This window comes from Aotus nancymaae, unplaced genomic scaffold, assembly GCF_030222135.1.
Source record: "Aotus nancymaae isolate 86718 unplaced genomic scaffold, 86718_ANA_hifiasm-v0.15.2.pri h1tg000041l, whole genome shotgun sequence".
Classification (NCBI taxonomy): Eukaryota; Metazoa; Chordata; class Mammalia; order Primates; family Aotidae; genus Aotus; species Aotus nancymaae.
In genome coordinates, this window is record NW_026988455.1 from 29,312,823 (window position 1) to 29,336,005 (window position 23,183).

At 43.1% G+C, this 23,183-nt stretch overlaps 1 long non-coding RNA gene across 1 annotated transcript; it reads right to left on the reverse strand.

Moving 5' to 3' along the window:
• Positions 1-3,877: 3,877 nt before the first annotated feature.
• Positions 3,878-13,502, reverse strand: LOC105730725 (uncharacterized). Its single transcript, XR_001110554.2, has 3 exons — positions 13,406-13,502; positions 5,117-5,208; positions 3,878-4,315 (listed from the first exon to the last, which is right to left on the reverse strand). It is a non-coding gene; the product is annotated as an uncharacterized LOC105730725 (long non-coding RNA).
• Positions 13,503-23,183: the final 9,681 nt, after the last annotated feature.

The window sequence follows — 23,183 nt, forward strand, 5'->3', positions numbered from 1 at the left end:
CATATTAACAAAAAATTATTTCACAATATTTTTAATTATCAGGTCAGAGTTCAAATTTTTTATTTTTTTCATAAAGGAGAGACTTCTAAAGACAATTGGAATTCTGAAAGTGATGGGATATTCAATGATATTTTATTTTTCTTGAGATGGAGTCTTGCTCTGTCACCCAGGCTGGAGTACAATGGTGTGATCTCAGCTCACTGCAACCTCTGTCTTTCAGGTTCAAGCAATTCTCCTGTCTCAGCCTCCCAAGTAGCTGGGACTACAGGCACACATCATTTGCCTGGCTCATTTTTGTATTTTTTAAATAGAGATGAGGTTTCACCATATTGGTCAGGCTGGTCTCGAACTCTTAACCTCAGGTGATCCACCCAACTCGGCCTCCCAAAGTGATGGGATTACAGGTGTGAGCCACTGTGCCTGGCCTTAATAATATTTTTTGATGTTACATTTTTTAGATATAATAATGATTTTGTATTCTTTAAGCCTTATGCTGAAGTATTTATGGCTAAAATGATATGTTATTGGGAAGATTTGCTTCCAACTGGAGTAACAGGGGTACAAATGAAGCAAGATTGCTCATGAGTTCGTCATTATGGAAACTGATAGACACATGAGGGGTTTTTATACTGCTCTCTCTCTTTTGTATATACCTTCAATGTTACATCATAAAAAGTTTTAACCAGCCTGGCCAAAGTGGTGAAACCTTGTATCTACTAAAAATGCAAAAATTAGCCAGGTGTGGTAGTGCACACCTGTAGTCCCAGCTACTCGGGAGGCTGAGGCAGGAGAATCACTTGATCCCAGGAGGCAGAGATTGCAGTGAGCTGAGATCACACCACTGCACTCCAGACTGGGCAACAGAGTGAGATCCTTTCTCAAAAAAAAAAGTAGAAAAGTTTTTAAAAAGCAGATTTAAACAATATATTGTTTACACATAAAAAGATAAAAACAATAAAAAAGAGAAAGGTGAAGATAAATACAAAATTAAGGACATGGTTACCTGGGGTTGGGGAGGCAGAGGGTTATCAAATGTAAATTATTGGAAATGTTCTAGCTCTTAGTTGTGAGTGATTTTTATGTTATTTTCTAAATTAAAATACTGCATGATAAGTAAAAGACAGTGGTCATTTATGCACCATGACAATACTGTGGTGTCCCAAACAAAGGATTATAATTAATTCAATTTTTGTGCACTTGGGGGCCAAAGGGAAAGGAGAAAAATTGCTAGTGACCAGTACACACACACACACACACACACTCACACTGAAAAAGTAGCTCCAAAAACAATGCTTATCTCTACTACATGCAGCACTCTGAAGTCTTCTATTCTAGTTCACTTGTTTAAAAATGCCAGTCAGGATTCAATAAACTGGTTTCCTGACCCTGTATAACCCACAGTGTGCAAAACACTGGACCACGTGATGATTAGTGCCTCTTCAAATTCTCACACTCTAAAAAGCTTAAGTTGGTTTAATCTATTCAATAGGCAGTACAGCTGATTACAAACAGCAGTGGCAAAAAAGGGGCTTCTCCCGAATTTCTATTGCAGAAGATATCGGAGACTGCTCTCTTGCCCTGGGCTCCTTTTCCAGATCTCTAAACGGTGGAGGGCCTCGGGACTCTACGCTCTCTGCACCCAAGCCCAGGGGATACCATCCATTCCTAGGCTTTATAAACCATTTATATCCTGGTGACTCTCAAATTTGTATTTCCAGCCCTAACCTTTTCCCTGAAGTCCAGATTCTGACATCCAGCTGTCTACATAACATCTCTACCAGGATATCTATTACTGCTCTTAAACTTTTACTCTATAGTCTTTTTTTTCTTTTTTTTTTGAGACGAAGTCTCGCTTTGTCACCAGGCTGGAGTGCAGTGCAGTGGCGCATTCTCGGCTCACTGCAACCTCTGCTTCCTGGGTTCAAGTGATTCTCCTGCCTCAGCCTTCTAAGTAGCTGGAATTACAAGTGCGCGCCACCATGCCCGGCTAATTTTTTTATTTTTAGTAAGTAGAGACAGGGTTTCACCATGTTGGCCAGGATGATCTCAATCTCCTGACCTCATGATCCGCCTGCCTTGGCCTCCCCAAGTGTTGAGATTGCAGGCCTGAGCCACCAAGCCAACCCCATACTCTGTATTCTCTGCAGAGTAATAATGACGCTGTTGCTGATCCTCAGGCACAGACTAAAAGCCCTGCAGTCATTCCTGACTTCTCTCTTTCTCCCACACCCCACATTCAACTCATCAGCAAATCCTCCCCCTCTATACCTTCCAGGCATATTCCAGATCTGACCACTACTAGCCATTTCCTACTGACCACCACAACCACTTTAGCCCACTCTGTCAATTCACTCTCAGAGTTCCTGGAAGAAACTTACCTCGAATGTATTCCTTTCACACCTAGAATGTTTTTCTGCCCTTCCGACTTCATCTTGTACCAGTCACACCTCCAGAACAGAGGTACATGCCTCTGCTTTCTAGCAAAATAAGAAGAAGAAAGGCCTGTTCCAGGTAGAATTCCCCAGGAAATTGACATGGAGCAGGGCCTCCCTCTCAGGGACCTGAGTGCCCCACACCCAAGCATGGAAATAAAGGAATATCTTGAATTTCTTCTAGAAAAGATCTAAGCACCTAGCCAGCCCTGAGAAGTAAGTAAGCCACTTGATAAGCAACAAGGTATTCTAAAACAATAGCCAAGGAATTTACAACTGTGGGATATTTGGTTCCCCTAGAGAAACTAAAGGTAACTTTTTTTTTTTTTTTGAGACCGAGTCTCGCTCTGTTGCCCAGGCTGGAGTGCAGTGGCGCAGTCTCAGCTCACTGCAACCTCCACCTCCCAGGTTCAAGTGATTCTCTTGCCTCAGCCTTCTGTGTAGCTGGGATTACAGGAGCCTGTCACCATGCCCAGCTAATTTTTTGTATTTTTAGTAGACACGGGGTTTTACCATATTGACCAGGCTGGTCTCAAACTCCTGACCTCGTGATCTGCCCCCCTCGGCTTCCCAAAGCACTAGAATTACAGGCATGAGCCACCACACCCAGCCAGATAACATTTCAACATATGTCTCCAAGTTGTTATTCAGAAACCCAGACCCCTACCAAACAGATCTGCAGGGAAACGGACCTCAGCTAAGGGGAAACTGAGGCCTGAATCCTGACCACCTTTGTTCTGTATTTCTTCCTGAGGGGCCTGGAGGCAGTCACGCCCACAGGCCAGAGCTTACATTCTTTTCTGCTGTCCCCAAATGTTTAAATAGATCCTCTCTTCCTTAACCAACTGTAAATCAGAAAAGCTTTGAATCTACCCTGACTTTTAAGCCCCTGCTGCAAGATACCCTGCCGTTTTAGGCTTGATTAAAAAAAAAAAAAAAAAAAAAAAAAAAACTTTAGCCAGATTAAATTTGAAGTAGTTTAATTGAGCAATGAACGATTGACGAATTGGGCAGCCTTCAGAATCACAGCAGATTCACAGAGACTTCAGTGCAGCCACGTGGTGAAAGAAGATTTATAGACAAAAAAAGGGAACTGACGTACAAAAGTTGGATGTGAGGTACAGAACAGCTGGATGGGTTACAGCTCAGCACTTGCCTCATTTGAACACAGTTTGAACACTCAGCAATGGGAGTGGTCGAAGTACTGCTGCTGGGATTGGCCAAGACTCAGCTATTGGTACAGACACGTACTCTTAATTTAGTTTTTCAATTTTGTCTGCCTATTAAGCTAGGCTGCAGGTCATCCACAAGGACCCAAATACAGAAGTACGGAGTCCTTCTCCGGCCATCTTCAGTTCGCTTTAACAGGCTAAACCCAATGTGTAACCTCCATGCACTGATTTACAATTTTGTCTGTAACTTCTGCTTTCCTGATATCTACCCCTGCCTTTAAAACCCTTACCTGAAAGCCATGAGGGAAGCTGGAAATGAAGCATAAGCTGCCTCCCCCTTGCTTGGTGCCATGCAGACAAATGCCTTCCTTCCTACCACTGCAAAACCTCAGTGTGGATATCTGGTCTTACTGTGCCAGGTGAGTGGACCCCAGTTTGGTTCTATAACATGATCACCCTAACAGGCCAAGGTACACCCTGTTCCCTCCCGTCCAAGGCATCGCCTCTGAATTTGTCAGATGCCAGGAGCCATGCTTACTTGTATCAGTTTTCTCCCCTGTGTCTCTTGGGCTGTTGAGTCCTTCATCAATCTTCATCTTTTGTCTTTCAAAGATACCTCATAATCTCTGGACCACTGACGGGACCCCTTCTTGCCTCCTTTTCCAGTAGAAGTATGGATTTTTTCATACATGTACATCCTTTGTGCCATTGCTAGAAATACTGCAAAAGAGACAAATGTGTATGTTTAACCCGACATCTAGATCCATGTCCTGCTCACATCTCCAGCCACAGCACTCATCATTCTCCACTTTGAGCTGAAGTGAGCCAAACAGACTCCATCTTAAATGTGAGCCTGACCAACTCCATCTTAGCCTCACCCTCCCCTCCAGTTCCCCCTTTGGGTGCACAGCTAGGTCACGCTGTACCCAGAACCTTGTAACTATTATAACCACATTCTGCTTAGCAAGTCCCCCGGCCATTGTGATTACCCAGCTTAGTAACCAACAATCATGAGAACCGTTTTCCTCTTGGTAACCAGCTCCCCCTTCTAACTTGCTTGTTCTGCTTCTGTAAAATTCCACTTCAGCGAGGCTCTCCCTCCCCCGCCTAAAAAATGGGTATAAAAGACTTTACCTCCCCTTCATCAGGGCCGAGAGGTTTTTGAGCATGAGCTGACTCTCGGTCGCCAGCAATACAGGACAACTCAGAGTGTGGCGCTTTCCTTCTAACTGGCTCGAGTATAACAGAGCTCCATGCTGCAAGCACATTGCACTCCTTGCAGCTACCAAAATGGCAGAAACCCTCTCTCTTTTCATCTTTGTTCTTTACACTTTTTTCTTCACACTTTTCCTCAACACACAGTATTTTTCCTTGCACCACCACTGCCCAAAAAACATAGTTTCTTCACCTGGTTAATTTGACCTTTAGGTCTCAGTTAAGATGTTATTTCCTCTGAGAAGCCTTCTTTGATCTCCTTTCCCCAAGACTGAGCTAGGCATCCTTTCCACTTACCTCTGGTTAAGTACTGACTTTGGGGATCATCCATTGTTTAGATCTAAGCCAAGGTTCTCATTTTACACGTGCCTCAGGGAAAGAAATTAATTCTGGAAAGGTAAGATTACCCAGACAATTAGTAATGGACCCTGGACCCGAATTTAAGTCTCCTTTTTTCTAATTTGTTCTTATCTACAGCGATTGAACCAGGCATTAATACAGTATTGTACTTCTTGAACTTCTGTGTCTAATTATCTGGCTTTTCTCCTCTATCTTCCTATCAGATTGTCTGTTCTAACAGGACTGCTTTCAGGGAGTCTATTATATTCCTAGACCCCTCCATATTTTCCTCTATTCTATTGGTTGCTGCTCATCACCTGTTGGCTTAGAAATCAGATAGTGCCTTGTTTATGCAGTAAAAGTAAATAAGGACCCAAAGATCTGTGATCAAAGGGCATGGGTTTTAGTGCATCTGCTTTATGCCATCTAATCAGAGTCATAGAGAATGTTTCTAGGTATTGCTTTCTATTGAGTTATGAAGTAGATACTAAATTCATAGATTAGTGAGTTGAGCCTGGGAGAAGGGCTGCGGTATATCGTCTCCCCTTCTTCTCTGTTTTAGACCTCTGAGAGATTTTTAAAAACGATACCCCTCCCTGTCATACGGGATATACATTGTGTTGCTTCAAGACCTTGAAATACTGCGCCACTCAATGTCACATTAATGCTCTAAAAGCAAATAAAACAAGTGTATCATGACGTATTGTATTTGTCTTGGTAACATATTATAGACCAGAATAAAATGTAAAGATAGAAAGACTGATATTTGGCAAAATATCATCCATATGCTACCAATAAAAAACAACCAAATAGATGGGATCAAAAATATCTCACACATCCAACATAAATATACACAATAACAGGGCTTCTTTACTTTCAGTAGCTCATCTTATCTTTATCAGAGTTCCCACTCCACACAGCAGGGGTGGCTGAGGTGGGAATTTAATCAGTTTAGAGTATCTTAGTCTCCTCTGGTTTAAACAATCTTTTTTTTTTTTTTCTAAGGCAAAGTCTCCCTCTGTTGCTCAGGCTGGAGTGTGGTGGCAAGATCTTGGCTCACTGCAACCTCCACCTCCCAGTTTCAGGTGATTCTCCTGCCTCAGCCTCTTGAGTAGCTGGGATTACAGGCATACACCACCACCCCCAACTAATTTTTGTATTTTTAGTAGAGACAGGGATTCACCAGGCTGGTCAAGCTGGTCTGGAACTCTTGACCTCAAAAGATCCATCCACTTCAGCTTCCCAAAGTGCTGGCATTACAGGCATGAGCTATTGCACCAGAACTAAATAATCTTTAAATCATTCATTTCTCTTTTGGCTAAATGCTCAGTGTCATGGTTTGAATGTGTTCCTCAAAGTTCATGCGTGGGAAGCATAATCCCCAATGCAATAGCACTGAGAGGTGGCGTCTTTCAGAGTTGATTAGGTCATGAGGGCTCTGACCTCATGAATCATTAATGGATTAAGGTCATTATCACAGGAGTAGGTTAGTCGTTGCCAGAGTGGGTTTGTTATAAAAGCTAATTCTGCCTTCTCTTATCTCTTAATCTTACATGTACTTTCTTGCCCTTCTGCCTTCTGCCATGGGATGATGTAGCACAAAGGACCTCACCAGATGCCCACACCATGCTCTTGGAGTTCTCAGCCTCCAGAACTGTGAGCTAAATAAACTGCTATTGTTTATAAATTACGAAGTCTATGGTGGTCTATTACAGCAGCAGAAAATGGACTAAGACACTCAGACTTTTAGATTTCCTCCATTTCCCCTAGATCCTCTCCAAGATGTTATCTGAGAATATATAGCCACATGGCAGTGGGTAAAGAGGCCTCAGATTCTTACATGCAGATTTGAGTCCTTAGGTCTGGGTGGCATGTAGCTGAGCTCATCTGGCCCCTGAGTACCTAGCTAGAATCTGCTGAGTTGTAGCTGGTAAACTTGTGACTTCTGGGTTCAAGAGAACTGATGCTTCTGACTGGTGGTCCTAACCTGTGATAAAGAACCTTCTCAGTTATTCCTGCTCCACCACACAGCCCTGTTATCTTTTGCTTCTCCCCAGGACACACGACACCTTCTCGGTGCTTTCATACCACACAAGAGAAGAGAAGTCTGGACTTGCTAACTCAGGCTCTCTCTCTACCTAACCACAGCAGGTCACCTCTTCCATGCCACCTCCTATGGATGAGAGGGGACATATCAATTCTCTGAGATTTTTGCAATCTCTCTGGGTATCCTTTGGGATGTTAGTTAATGATGTCTTCTTCTCTGGGACACCCCCAAATTTTTTCAGGAGCTTCCATTTATATGGTCTCCCAACCTCTATCCCCTTCTGCTACCATCACCCCAAGATTGGTGGGAGCTCTGGCCCTTATGACTCAGAACTTCAACATGTTCTTCCTTTTCTGCTCATTTAAGAGCTTTAATTTCCTTAACTATTGTGTGCTACATTCTTTACTCCTTACCCACCTTCCCTCCTCCAACATCTGGCTTAGCCTTTTTTTTTTTTTTTTTTTTTGAGACAGCATCTCTTTCTGTTGCCCAGGCTGGAGTGCAGTGGCGCAATCTCAGCTCACTGCAACCTTCATCTCCTAAGCTCGAGCAATTCTCATGCCTCAGCCACCTGAGTAACTGGGACCATAGGCATGCACCACCACATCCAACTGATTTTTGTATTTTTGGTAGAGACAGAGTTTCGCCATGTTTGCCAAACTGGTCTCGAATTCCTGGCCTTAAGTGATCTGCCTGCCTCGGCCTCCCATCAGGCGTGACCCACAATGCACCTAGCCTTGGCTTAGCATTTTAATGATGGGCAGGGCACAGGAGGTTTATCAATAAGATAAATACTTATCTGGATATCTGTCAAAAATATTTGTGCTCTACTGCACTACTACTGCTATCATTCCCATACCTGTTCATTTTCATTGTAGATCAGATTTGTGACACATGTGTGATGACCAGGTTTCTATTCTACCTGAGGAATTTCTTTTCCTGTAGAGCTTTCTTTTAACAAGATATCACACATGAAATCCATAAAAGGGAGCCCACCATTCACTCCTCCTCCTTTCATTTTTCCAGTCTTGTTTTTTTTTTGGGCGGGGGGCGGGGTCTAGCTCTGTTGCCCAGGCTGGAGTGCAGTGGTGCAATATTGGCTGGCTGCAACCTCTGCTTCCCAGGTTCACGCGATTCTCCTGCTTCAGCCTCCCAAGTAGCTGGGATTACAGACATGCGCCACCACACCTGGCTAATTTTGGTATTTTTAGTAGAGACAGGGTTTCACCATGTTGGCCACGCTGGCTCCTGACCTCAGGTGATCCTCCCGCCTCAGCCTCTCGAAGTGCTGGGATTACAGGCTTCAGCCACCCTCCCTGGCCCCATTTCTCCAGAATCTTAAAAGGACATTTGCACAGCACTAGAGAAATCATTAGCCTCAGGAGAAGTTTTCTGCCTCCATTCCCCAACCTGCAGCTGCACTTTCCATCTTCCTACTGCAGTGACTCCTCACCCTGGGACACTAATACCCTCTTCCTACAGACACTTGCAGTCACCTGATTTGCTGCATATGTCACGCTAGTAGAAGAAAAGAAGTTAGTAAACTAAACAGCTTCTATCAGCCAGGTCAGTTTTGTCTTTACAAAATCCCCCACACTGCTGCCCCTTCCGTCCATGCACCCACATGGAGAACCTCCACAAGCCAAGTCACAGCATTGGCTTCTGTGACATTGCAGTCCCCAGGCCAGGCAGGAAAACCACTATGAAGACCGGGTTGACCCTGCTTCAGTTGGGGTCGACAGTAGAGGAGCCCTCCCTCTGTGCCAGGCATCACGTTAGCATGGGTCACGTCAGTTCCACCAAACTGAGCAGGACACAGCCCCCGCTCTTCAGAAACGCCTAGAGTTTACGGGGAGTGATCACAAACCACACTCACTCACACAAACACACACACACCAAAAAGATACAAGAAAAGTATAGTGCTAGGGGAATTTAGAGGTGAGAAGTCACATTTAATTGGAGAGAAGCTTCATCTGTAAGGTAGACCTGTCTCTTTGTAACATCTATGTAAACAGAAGACAATATTTCTGAAACATGATCATTTTTTAAATTGAATTTCCATATTGATTATGCCCATTACACCTGTCATAATGAGGAAATGCACTCAAATTTCCCAAAGTTTATGTGAACTATGTACTTCATTTCCTAGCTAAGATACTTCAGCCAGCGTTTGATGATACTGTCACAATGGACATGGGGTCCTAACTACAAGCCGTCAGGGAATACACTGACTACTTTCTATTTCTTATTTTTATAAACATATACAATTTTTAATGTTCCAAGTACTATTCTAAGCACTTTGTAAATATTTAGTCACTTGATCATCGTAAGCACCCAAGAGGTAGTTTCCATCACTATTCCCAGCTTACATACGATGAAACTGAGGCACAGGTCAATTATATAACTCACCCAAAGTCACATAGCTAATACACGATGGGGTTGGGATTCAAACTCATGCAATCTGTGTTCTTAACCACTAAATTGTTTATTGACTTGATTACAACAGTCCTCTAGGTTTGATCTATGGTGGAAGATGATTTGGCATGGGTCTCTCATGTTTCTGCACATCTTTGAGCAGAGGCATGACTCCCTTTGTTCCTATTATTTCAAGAATGTTTGAAAAGTGAAGAGTTTTTAGAAGATAGAGATATTGTCTCCTGCTGGACCAGAAGGCAGACATACTTACTGCCCATTATAAAAGAGTCAGACTCCCTGAGTTCAGGGTTGCTGTCCTGTAATGTAATTAACAAGTGACATGTGGTCTCCTTTGTATCACCCTGTGGGAATTGGGGCTCAGGGAACTGGCTCAACTGCTGATACTCTGGCTAATACTATATCTGTAAATGACAAAGTCCTTTGTCTCTGATCCAAGAGTCTTCTGTCTTCTGCCAGCAGCCATAAAACTATAGTAGGTGAACTTGTTAGCTTGCAAGTAGTGTAAAATTGCAGACCCTTCACAGTTCTTGCCAACCTATATCCCCAGCATGAACATGTATTTGCTTCATAGAAAACCTAGAGAAGGCAGTGTTTAAGTCATGTCTTAGTGATAGAGAAGAAGGATTTCCTATCAGAAGAATGGCATGTCAAGAAATAGGAGTGTGCATGATACTACAGCAAGTGACTAGGATGTGTGGCTCCAAGTTCCAGGCTATCCAGTAAGTTTTCCATTGGGGAAATAAACCTGTTTTTAGGTAAATCTCCTTCCATAGCTCCCAGCTTCTCTTTAGAAGCCACAGCATGGTTTCATTTTTTTTACTTTCTCAAATTGGCCACCCATGAGCTAAGATATCACAAGCTACAATTTCCATTCTTCCTCAATTATCTCTGATTGCCTTGTCCCTGGATATCAGGCTTGCTAAAAGATGAACATCTAGGTTCTAGCAAGAGCTAAAGAAGTCTATGACAGCTTAGGTCAGGGAGGGTGTCCTGTTCACTAGGAGCACCAAGGCCTTCTCTGCACTTCAGAGGTATGCCTGCCATTAGACTGATGTCTGTGCCCTGAGTTACAAATTTTACCCTAAACATCTGTTGCAGTAAGACATCTTGGGCTTAATTGATGTCAACTGCAACCTCTGCCTCCTGGACTCAAGCAATCCTCCCACCTCAGCCTCCCAAGTAGCTGGGACTATAGGTATGCACCACCACACCAGGTAATTTTTTGTATTTTTTGTAGAGGTAGGGTCTCACTATGTTGCCCAGGCTTATCTTGAACTCCTGCGCTCAAGCAATCTACCCACTTTGGCCTCCCAAAGTACTGAAATTAGTTTTAATGGGAATGTTCACATGTAAGATATTGTATCCAATCTGAGTGTATAAAAGAATCTCCTAAAGATTAAAATGGAGGACTTAGTTTTCACTCTAGCAACATGCTTACGTCTGATTTTGGGGTCTCCCCAGAAGCAGAGCCTAAGAATACGTGTCTTAGTCTGTTTTGTGCTGCTATTAACACAGTGTCACAGCCTGGGTGATTTATAATAAAAATTACCACCCTCCCAGTTCTCTCACATCTGCAGAAGTTTATTTAACTATAGTTCTGGAAGCTGGGAAGTCCAAGATCAACAGGCCCACATCTGGAAAGGGCCTTTACGCTGTGTCATACCATGGCAGAAAGTGGAAAGGTGAGAGAGAGAGAGACCAAACTCACAGCCTCAAGCCCTTTTATAATCAGCATTAATCCATTCATGAGGATACAGCCCTTTTACCTAAATACCTCCCATTAGGCCCCACCTCCTGACATTGTTGCATTGGAATTAAGTTTCCAAGACATGCTTTTTAGGGGACACATTCAAACCACAGCACAAGGATTCAGATAAAATAGCTTAATCCTACTGGGAAAACCCTAGGAGCCAGTGTAGCGTACATACCTCCTAGTACTTGTATACTAATTATTGTCAGCCTTTGGTTGAAGGCTGTTAATTCTTTTTTCTTTGTTTTTCTGTTTTTGTTTTGAGGTGGAGTTTCACTCTGTTGCCCAGACTGGAGTGCAGTGGCACAATTTTGGCTCACCACAATCTCTGCCTCCCAGGTTCAAGCGATTCTCCTGTCTCAACCTCCTGAGTACCTGGAACTACAGGTGTGCACCACCACACCCACCTAATTTTTATATTTTTAGTAGAGATGGGGTTTCACCTTGTTGGCCAGGCTGGTCTCAAACTCCTGACCTCAGGTGATTCACTCGCCCCAGCCTCCCAAAATATTGGGATTACAGGTGTGAGCCACTGTGCCCGGCCTGAAGGCTGTTAATTCACCAACACTTCTGCTTCCTAGGCAAAGAGAGAAGGCTGATGGGTGGACGCCAGCCAGCACCCACCCAAGTGGTGAGGCCAGAGAGATGTGGGGAATGGGGGGACACTGACCGAGACTGAAAGGCTTCTGCTGCCAAGCAAGGGCCATGGAGGCAAGCACACACACTCACCCTCCCTTAGAAAAGGAAGTCATAAAAAAAAAAAAACAGCACTTTAAAATTGTGCCTTATAATAGAATGACTAAAAACTCGGGGCTCAAAGTTGTGTTTTTAAAAAAGTTTTCTGGAAGGATCTTTACTGTGTAAGCTGTGAACAAGAGAGATGTCTCTGGCTGCCCCTCTGCCAAAAAGCAGTTGCGTGAGCAGCATGCCCAGCTGTGGAGGGGAAGACGGAGGTGCTGGAGAAGTCATCTCCCTTGTTCTGCCAGTACCCAGTTCTCCCCTGCCTTTCACTTGTGTCCAACACGGGCATAGGCCACATGAGTGATTATCCTTCAACCGAGACGTAGCTGGCCCCTGAAAGACTGGGGGAGGGATGGCAAGCTGTAACATCCATACTTAAGGTCACTCCCCTGGTCTGCACAGTGACACACAGTAGTCATGCTTTGCAGAGAGAGCAGAGCCTGAATGAGCAAGTCAGGGCATGTAGCCTGGCCTTCATGGCTGCCTCTAGGATTGGTTGAAAAGGATTTAGATCCAGGCCAGGCATGGTGGCTCCTGCCTGTAAGCCCAGCACTTTGGGAGGCTGAGGTGGGCAAATCACTTGAGGTCAGGAGTGGAGACCAGCATCAGCAACATGACAAAACCCCATCTCTACTAAAAACACAAAAATTAGCTGGGCATGGTGGCACACACCTGTAGTCTTAGCTACTAGGGAGGCTGAGGCAGGAAAATCTTTGAACCCGGGAGACAAAGGTTGCAGTGAGCCAAGATCACACTGCTGCACTCCAGCTTGGGTGACAGAATAAGACCCTGTCTCAAAAATATAAATAAATAAATAAATAAATAAAGGCTCTAGGTCTAGACTTGGGAAGGGATTCCTGAGGCAGGGGGAGTTCATGCCTAAGTGGGCTCAATGTGTTCAGTGCAGTTGCTTGACTATCCCTCTCCTTCTCCCGTACACAAATAGGGCAAGCATCAGCCAAAGACAATTGGCACGGGGCGAGGGGCAGGGAACAAACGGGAAACATCAAGACAACCTGTGGCCTTCAAAACTAACCTTTGTGAGAGGAGGGTCATCACCGTCCCTTGCCTGCTCAAGGCTCTCAGCCGAGGTCTGCAGGCATCGAAGCAGCAAGGGCCCCCCTCCCCAGCTGAGCACCCTTGTGCTACCTGCTTCATGATTTGGCCATATGTAGCACCACCAGCTGGACAATGGATGATTAAATATTCTTCTTCAAACTCAGTCCTTTTTTGACACACATATTTATTAATAAAGGAAATTTGACTTCATTACCATAAATGAAAATGCAATCTCACTGGCCACCAGTGAAAACCAAACGTCATTAAGCCAGATCTTCTTGTCCACCATCAGCTAGACTTCCGAGGGCCATGCTTGCACTCTGTTGAAAGAAGACATAAGGTTTGCTCTTTGATTCATCAGAAGGACTGAAATAGATCTGGGAAGAGAGTGTCTTTCTCACTCTATGCGATATTGTTATTTAATGTCCTGTCAGTGCTTCTGACCTAGCTCTGGGAGACACCAGCCTCCTTCTAACATTCTGGGTTTTGCTGGCTCACTGCGTACTCCTCCACATTGCTGGCAGGGACTACAAATGCCTAGAAAATTTGCAGCAGAAGTAGGTCACCACCCAGAGCTGAAGCCCTGCCAATGCCTCGGGGGGTGGTATACAGACACTGGTCCCCAAAGGACACTGAAGAGAGAGGTTTTCAGTCTCCTTCCCCAGGGAGGAGCAGAAGAGAGAGCCACCAAAGAAGGGAAACCAGAATGGAAGAGAAAGAGGGTAAGAAGGGGCACAGAGTGAGCAAGACAAGATGATGGAGAGGACAGCACACAGCACTCACCACCGCCCCCTCCATGGAAAAGCTGCAGCCAATGTCTTTCACTAGCAGGAACTTTCCTCTCATTAAAGCAGTTCAACCCTATTGAACACAGAGCCTTCCTGTCTGCTAATTACTGCGGTATTGACTGCCGTGGGATCCCATCAATGCAGCCATTTGGACTCACAGTTTAACCTGCAAAAGAAGATTCACTCTTAATTAAAACCAAGCTGACCTTTTGGAAGGCTTATTTCTGGAAGAAAAGAATTGACTTTTTAAAATTAATAAATCCTAATAAGTTCCATAACCACAAGAACAGTGGGCACGTGCACTCGGATATCTGATGGCGTTCCCAATAAGATGTTATACAAACCCATGTCATGTCTCCTGGAGCCTGGAATGTGAGATAAACAGATGGGAGATGACTCTACAGAGGGCATCTCAATGGGCACCCCCATTGACTTGAGAAATGGAACTAACCCTTGGGGGCAGGAGGCCAGGGCAATTGTTTTTTGTCCCAAGAACCCATAGAAAACTTTGCAATGTAAGATGTCGAACTGAGGTTGAAACGGGGCTGTTGTGGTAACCACAGTGAGAACTTAGGGTGCAGGGCTGTCAGTATGCTTGGAATCTATGCCCACACTGATGGGGTTCTGCTTTATATATTTGTAAGAATGCACCAAACTTCCAGAGAGAAAAGATAGTTTGAACTTATGGAAATCCAAGACTCATCTTCACCTTTGAGCTACAACTAGTAAAAGACAGGAGACTGGCAAAAATGAAAACCAAGACGTCCTGGAGATACGAATGGAATTAAGGGTTTCATGTTCAGTGTATTTGGCCAGAGATCAGGATTTCTGGCTTCAAGTCTTTGCTTGAAAGGGAGAGCAACAATGCCTTCTCACTGTAGATTGATTTATTAATTGTTTTCACAGGTTAAATTTAATGCTCACAATAATTTGGTGGAGCAGATACCAGAGATGGCAGCTATCATTGTCTTCATTTGACCAATAAGCCTCCTAAGACTTGACTCTACTGGAATGAGTCAAGAGTGGAATGGAATCCCCATTTGAGTTCTACTACCTGCTGGCTGTATGACCTTCACCTCCTCCATGCCTCAATTCTTCATCTATTAAATAGGAAAAAGATAGTACTTATTTTACAGAGATGGCATAAGGATTAAATGAAGTAATATATGGAAGGTGTTTCTAAATGTTTTGGTATTTAATAAGCTTTCGATGAATGTTAATTAATTTTTATTGACTAAGTTGTCAGACCTGGGATTCTAATCCAGATCGTCTCATGCCAGGATAGATCATTGATTAAGAGCAAGAACTTACAGTCTAGCAGATGAGTGTGCAAACCTCAATTCCACAACCTAACTTTAAGATTCAGTTTCGTCATCTGTAAAATGGGAAAGTGATCATAATACCCATTGCACACACTTGCTGGGAAGATTGTACGTGCTCAACATTTGGTAATTATCTTCCTCATCTTTATCATCCTTTGTTTTCCACTCACTCACAGAGACATTGACAAAACAAACTGGATTGATAAGAGCATTGCATGATCTTAAGACTATTCAGAATTGTGAGATTATATGATACAGTTATCTTATAATATAGCAACTTATAAATTAGGTCATTTGGAATTTCCTGCTAAAGATGGAAGACTGGACCTACTCATCCACTCTTGCTCCCTCCTGAAATCTCATTAATGACACTAAAGAAATTTTTAAAACTTTGTAAACCCACAAGGACAAAGAGAAAGCAGAGGAAACGTTAGGAACAAAATGTTGAAAGTTGGGAACCAGAGGGTCAAGGATGACTGACACCAAAAATCAAGAAATCCTAATCTTAATCGGCATGGAGAAAACCAAGAAGCAACCTCCAAAGGCCCTGGAATTGTCAGCCTAGATACTTGTGGGACTGGGCATGAAAGTGAGGCTAAACAGAAGATGCTCTAGAAGGAGTCATACTCTTAGATGCCATCTCCTGCTCAGCCCGGCCAGGTGAGTCATCTCCCAGTACTGGCAAAAGACTGAAGGATTTCTTTTCTGGAAAGGAACATCAGCTACAGTTGAAGATGAAAATATTATACTAAAAAAAAAGGAGATTAAATGAACATTTGTGTGCCAATGCCTCTCAGGAACACTAAATTTAAAATTCAGTTCTGCACTCACACTAACCACATTTAAAGTGCTCAATAGCCATATGGAACAAGCAGATCTAGGACACTCCCATCATCACAGAAAGGTCTATTGGCCAGCTCTGGTCTACTGCCCAGATTAGATCTTTGCATGAAGGATCTGATCAGCCCAAGAAGAAAGACTCAAAGATACTGACAGTGGCGGTTTCCCAAGTAAAATGGCCAAAATTTTTAAACCCCTAAAATCCCTAGCGTCCAATCAGCTTATTAGAACCCTTCTTTGAATTGAAACCAAGTACCCACAGCTAGATGAAGAAAGCCTCTATCATGAGAGTGGAATCCAAAACAAACAGAACAAAATAGTCTGAAGAAACAAACAAAGCAAGGAGAATAAATCTTCAAGAGAACGGTTATTGGCCAGGTGCCGTAGCTCACACCTGTAATCCCAGCACTTGGGAGGCCAAGGTGGGCAGATCACCTGAGGTCAGGAGTTCAAGACCAGCCTGGCCAACATGATGAAACCCTGCCTCTACTAAAAATACAAAAATCAGTCGGAGGTGGTGGCACGCAACTATAATCCCAGTTGCCCAGGAGGCTGAGACAGGAGAATCGCTTGAACTTGGGAAGCGGAGGTTGCAGTGAGCCGAGATCAAGCCACTGCACTCCAGCCTGGGCCGCAAGAGGGAAACTCCGTCTCAACAACAACAAAAACAACAAAAAAAAAGGTTATTGGCATCTTTCTTTAGAGGGTTCAGAGATGTTGCAACTGTAAAGTGAAATGGACTATTATTAACAAAAAAAATTCAGAGACATTTTTTAAAGAGATCTTAGAAATTGTAAAATGTTAGCAAAAATGAAATACTCAATAGAAGGATAAGAAGAAAAAAAAAGTCCCAGGAAGTAAACAAAAAGATAACTAGATAGAGAAGAGGAAAAATCAATAAGTTGTCTTAGTCTTTGTACTTCCTTCACCTTTTCACTATGACATGCCAGAAACATGAGGTCAGGTTCCAGGCACCAGCTCCCAGCCACAGAGAGAAACTACTCATGCTCTCAGACCTGGGAATGCCTGATTCTGTGTGTGGTAAATTCATGATCCGTTTTCTTTCTTTTGCATCTTCCTCTCCCTAGTTTGCCCCTACCTCTCCTCCTTGGTTCTTTGATTAGTAGTCAAAGACAGCACCACAAGACCTTATTTTTCTGGAATTCAAAACAGAGAAATGGTTTTCAAAAAATATAGGGGCCAAAGGAAATTTTGGGTGAGTGTTTAGCACAACTGCCTCATTTCACCATCGGTGTGAGCCTCTCTTTCTGTCTTCTCACCTGACTGCCCTTCTTGGAGGTCTTCGCGCTGACTTTACCCTCTCCCGCATCCTTACTGCCTGGCACTGCCTCTCTGGAAGCACAGTCATCACAGGTGCAACTATCAATCCTGCAAGTTTTTTAGGATAGAGAAAAATGGCCAGGATATGTGTCAATGAATTGGGAGACAAAAGAGAAGAAAATGAAATCAAAATTTAAAAGGAAGGAGAAAGTTAAAAGGAAAGGAAAAAGATTACATTAATAGTTTTTTTTTATTTACTTTTTTTTTTTTTTTCTTTTTTGAGAAGGAGTCTTGCTCTGTCGCCAGGCTGGAGTTCACTGGCTCAATCTCAGTTCACTGCAACCTCCGCCTCCTGGGTTCAAGCGATTCTTCTGCCTCAGCCTCCTGAGTAGCTGGGACCACAGGCGCATGCCACCACGCCTGGCTAATTTTTGTATTTTTAGTAGAAACAGGGTTTCACTGTGTTGGCCAGGATGGTCTCGATGTCTTGACCTTGTGATCTGCCCGCCTCGGCCTCCTTATTTACTTTTTATTATACAAAATTTAAAACATATCCCAAATAATAGTTAAATGAATACCCATGTTTAAATTACCCAGATCCAACAATATCAAGTCATAGTTAATAGTAGTTTTGAAATCATAATCATAATATATTGAATGCTCACCATGTGTGACATGTGTTTTAAGTATGATGTGCGGGTTGTGACAGACTGAAAGTTTTAGAAGTCCTTTGCCACTATTCCTATCAAGCGGGGGTCTAAGTCAGCTCCCACATCAGCTTCAGCCTGGCCTGTGACATGCTTTGACCAACAGAAGGCAGCAGAAGAGATACTGGGCAACTTCAACGCCAGGGCTTGAGAAGCTCTGGTGGTCAGTCTGATGTGTCAACTTGACTAGGCTACAGAGCTCAGCTATTCAATCACACACTAACTGTATGCTGCTGTGAAGGTATTTCATAGATGTGATTAAAGTCCAAAATCAGTTGACTTTAAGTAAGGGAGATTATCCTAATAATCTGGGTGGACCTGATCTAATCAGTTGAAAGGTCTTAAGAGCAGGACTGGGGCTTCCCTAAAAAAGAAAAATTTTGCCTATGGAGAATAGATGCACTGCATGCCCAGGAGTTTCCAGCCTGCCCTTCCTGATGGCCTTCCATATTTTGAACATGCCTGGTCAGCTCCCACAGTCATGCAAGCCAATTCTTGCAATAAATCTCTTAATAAATATCTCCTACTGGTTCTGTTCTCTGGTGTAACCCTGACTGATAACAAATTTTTATACTTGTAAATGGTACTGTAGTAAATACCTAAAAATGCAGAAGTTGCTTTGGAATTCGGTAGTGTCCATAGGGTAGAAAAGTTTCAAGGAGCATGATAGAAAAAGCCTAGATTATCTTGAACAGACTGTTAGTAGAAATACGGATATTAACAGCTCTGCTGATAAGGACTCAGAAGGAAGTGAGGAGCTGAGTAGAGAAAACCTGCAGTATCTGAAAATATTTAAATGATCATAAGCATACTGTTGGTTAAAATGTGGACATTGAAGGTGTTGCTGGTGATGGCTCAGAAAAAAATGAGAAACATGATATTGAAAACTGGAAAAATGACAATCTTATTCTATAGCGACAGAAGGCTTAGCAGAATTATGTTCTATAGTTATGTAGAAAGCAGAACTTGTATCAATGAACAGAGATTTTAGCTGAGGAGATTTCCAAGCAGTGTTAGAAGTAGGACCTTGTTTCTTCTTGCTGCTTATAGTAAAATGAGATGGAAAATACAGATTAAGGGAAGAACTGTTAAACAAAAAGAAGCGAGGTTTGATGATTTGCAATATTTCCAGCCAAAGACACTACAATTAGGAAATTGGTTGTCAGGAAAAAGTGCTCTGGAGAGAAAACCAAGGATGTGGCTGCACAACCTTTTACTAGTGCCTTAAAGAATCAAAAGTTCAGATTATTTAACCATAAAGAAGGGTTAGACATTTGACTTGAGGAGGTTAGGCATATGAGTCATTGATTCCCTCAGTCATCTCAGCAGAAGCCAGGAACAGTGATGGGATTGTCCAGGAAGGATCTGTGGAGGAGCCTTTTGCCCAAAGAAGTGTGTTCCTAAGACATACACAGTAGACTCACAAGGTTCTGAAGAATGTAAACCAGCATAAACACTACCAACTTGAACTGGAAGGGACAAGAAGAAGAGAGAAATGAAAGAAGCCATCTGACTCCCAAAATTCTAAAAGAATTTGACAGGCTGGTTATATAATAGCGTAGGAGAGAAACAGAGAAGTCGAGAATGACTTGAAGGCTTTTGGCCCAAATGACTGCAAGGATGGAAGTGCCAAAAACCGTAACGGGAACACTGAGAAATATGCTTTGTTATGTCAATATCAGGAGCTCAAAGACATAGGAATAAATATTTGTGATGAGATAAGTTTCTTAGAAATGACACCAAAAGCACAGGAACAAAGGAAAAAAATGACTTAAACTGTACTTCAAAATTAAAAACTTCTCTGCTTCAAAGAACATCACCAAGGAAGCACAAAGAAAAACCACAGAAAGGGAGGGGTGGGGGGGGAGGTCTGCAAATCATATATCTGGTAATGGACCTACATGGAAAATATGCGAAGACCTGTTACAACTCAATAGTGAAAAGACAGCCCAATTAAAAAGTGGGCAAAGGATTTGAATAGACGTTTCTCCAAAGCGAATACGCATCACATGAAAAGATGCTCAGCTTCATTGACCGTCAAGGAAATGCAAAGTCCACAATGAGATACTACTTTCTACCAACTAGGATAGCTATAATAAAAAAAGACAGAAAGTAACAATCGTCAAGAATGTAGAGAAATTAGAACCCATGTATACTTCCAACAGGAGTGTAAAATGGTGAAGCCTCTTTGAAAAACAGTCTGGTAGTTCCTTAAGAGTTTACACATAGAGTTACCATGTGACTCGGCAATCTCACTCCTAGGTATATGCCCAGGAGAAATGAAAACATATGTCCACACAAAGACTGGTACATGAATGTTTATAGCAGCACTAATAACAATAGTCAAGAAGTATAAAGGACCCAAATGTTCATCGACTGATGAATGGGTAAATAAAATGTGGTACATCCATATCGTGGAATACTATTTGACAATAAAAGGAAATGAAATACTGAATCATGGTACAACATGAATGAACCTTGAAAACACTATGCTAGATTTAAAAAGCCAGACCCAAAAGATCACATACATATTGTATGATTTGTGATTCCATTTATATAAAAATGGCTAAGACAGACAATTTTTTTTTTTTTGAGGCAGAGTCTTGCTCTGTCGCCCAGGCTGGAGTGCAGTGGTGTGATCTCAGCTCACCGCAACTTCTGCCTCCTAGGTTCCAAGGGATTCACCTGCCTCAGCCTCCCAAGTAGCTGGGATTACAGGCACCTGCCACCACACCCGGCTAATTTTGTATTTTTAGTAGAGATGAGGTTTCATCATGTTGGCCAGGCTGGTCTCCAACTCCTAACCTCAGGTGATCCACCTGCCTCAGCCTCCCACAGTGCTGGGATTAAAAGTGTAAGCCACCATACCCAGCCAGAACAGACAAATTTATAGAGACAGAAAATAGATTACTAGTATCCTAAGGCTGGGGGGAGAGTGAAATGGAGAATAACAGCTAACAAGAATAGATTTCCTTCTGGGGTGATATAAATGTTCCACAATTGACTGTGCTGCTGGTTGCACAACTCTGTGAATATTCTAAAACCGCTGAGTTTTATACCTTAAATGGGTGAATTGTATGGTATGTGAATTATATCTCAATAAAGCCATACCAAAGGGGAAAAAAGAAAAGAAAAAGAAAGCATGCCTGAGGTCCGCTGTGTGTTCGGCTTGCTGGGCAATGAACTCCAAATACACCACACAGTTCCCTATTTCATGGTTAGCGGGATTAGGTGGGCCCATGGTTCTAGTAAGGGGTAGACTGCCCAGGACACCAAAGGTCAGTTTCAGGTGGTGCCATCCCAATTGCAGGTACCAGGCCATGCCTCCTCACCCTGGGTGGGGGAAAAAAAAAAGGCTGATGAAACTACTCAGCTGCAACTATATGTTACTTTTCATGAAAAATTAAAGATAAAATTTTTTAGCCTAAACTCTTTAATTTCAAGGGATAATTTTAAGGGCAGAGAGAGTAGAGTCTTGAGGCACAGAAGATTATTTCTAGTCTTTGAAATCTAACCAAGTTCACCTGGTTGGATTTCAAAATTGCTTGGGACTAATGATTCCTTTTTTCCTTTCATTTCCCCACTTTTTGATCAGGAATCTCTATAGCCATTATTCAACGCCTGTACCAACATTGTATTTGAGGAGTAGATAACTTGTTTTCCCGTTTTGCAGGACCACAGATGGAGGGGAACGTTGCCCCAGGATGGGTAATACTTGGAGTCTCACTGATACCTGATTTAGACATTTAGAGGATGAGCTGTGAGACTTTTGAGCTGATCAGATTTAGCTGAGATTTTGGACTTTGAGTTGATGCTGTAACGAGTTGAGACGTTGGGGGAAGCTGGAATGGGGTGAATGTATTTTACATGTGGGATGGATGTGAATCTTTGGAGGACACAAGGTACAGCATGGTAGGTAGAATAATGGCATCCCCAAGGATTTCCACAGCACACTCCCTAGAACCTGTAGATATATTACTTTACATGGCAAAGGGACTGAACGTGTGATTAGTTTAAGTCTCTTGCAATGGGAAGATTATCCTGGGCTTTCCACATAGGTCTAACATAATCAGATGAGTTCTTATAAGTGGAAGGCAGGTGTGTAGGGTCCAGGAGAGAGATATGATGATGCAAGCAAAGGTTAGAGAAAGCAAGAGAGATTTAAGATGCTGTGCTACTGACCTTGAGGGTGGAGGAAGAGGCCATGAGCCAAGGAATATAGGTGGCCTCTGGAATCTGGAAAAGTCAATGAAACAGATTCTCCCTAAGGCATTCAGAAGGAACATCTTCTGCTAGCACCTTGGTTTTAGACCTGTAAGACCTATTTCATTATTCTGACCTCCAGAACTGTAAGATAATAACTTTGTGTTGTTTAAGCCACTATATTTATGATGATGTGTTACAGCAGCAATAAGGTACTAATATAGAGGCCTTGAAACTTCTGCCTTCGTTCCCTTAGAAGTTGGCCAAATAAGGCTGGGCAGGTGGCTCACGCCTGTAATCCCAGTACTTTGGGAGGCTGAGGCAGGTGGATCATGAGGTCAAGAGATAGAGACCATCCTGGCTAACATGGTGAAACCCTATCTCTACTAAAAATACGAAAATTAGCTGGTTGTTGTGGTGCACACCTATAGTCCCAGCTACTCGGGAGGCTGAGGCAGGAGAATTGCTTGAACCTGGGAGGCGGAGGTTGCAGTGAGCTGAGATCACACCACTGCACTCCAGCCTGGTGCCTGGCGCCTGGCGATGGAACAAGACTCTGTCTCAAAAAAAAAAAAAAAAAAGAGGATGGCCAAGTGAAAATCGTCTTACCATCCTGATGGGCAGAGAGGCCACAAGGGGTAAAAAGGACCTGGAGAATAAGTGACCAATGAACAGAGAGAAAAAGAGACCCAACTGTCCTCAGTCTCTGTAGTTACCCTTTTGAGGCAGCAGACACATGAGTAATGCCATCTTGGAACCTCCAGTCCCAATTGAATCATCATAGCCATACCCCATAGAGCAGAGACCAGTTGTGCCATGTCCAGATTGCGGAACCATGAGCAAGCAAATGG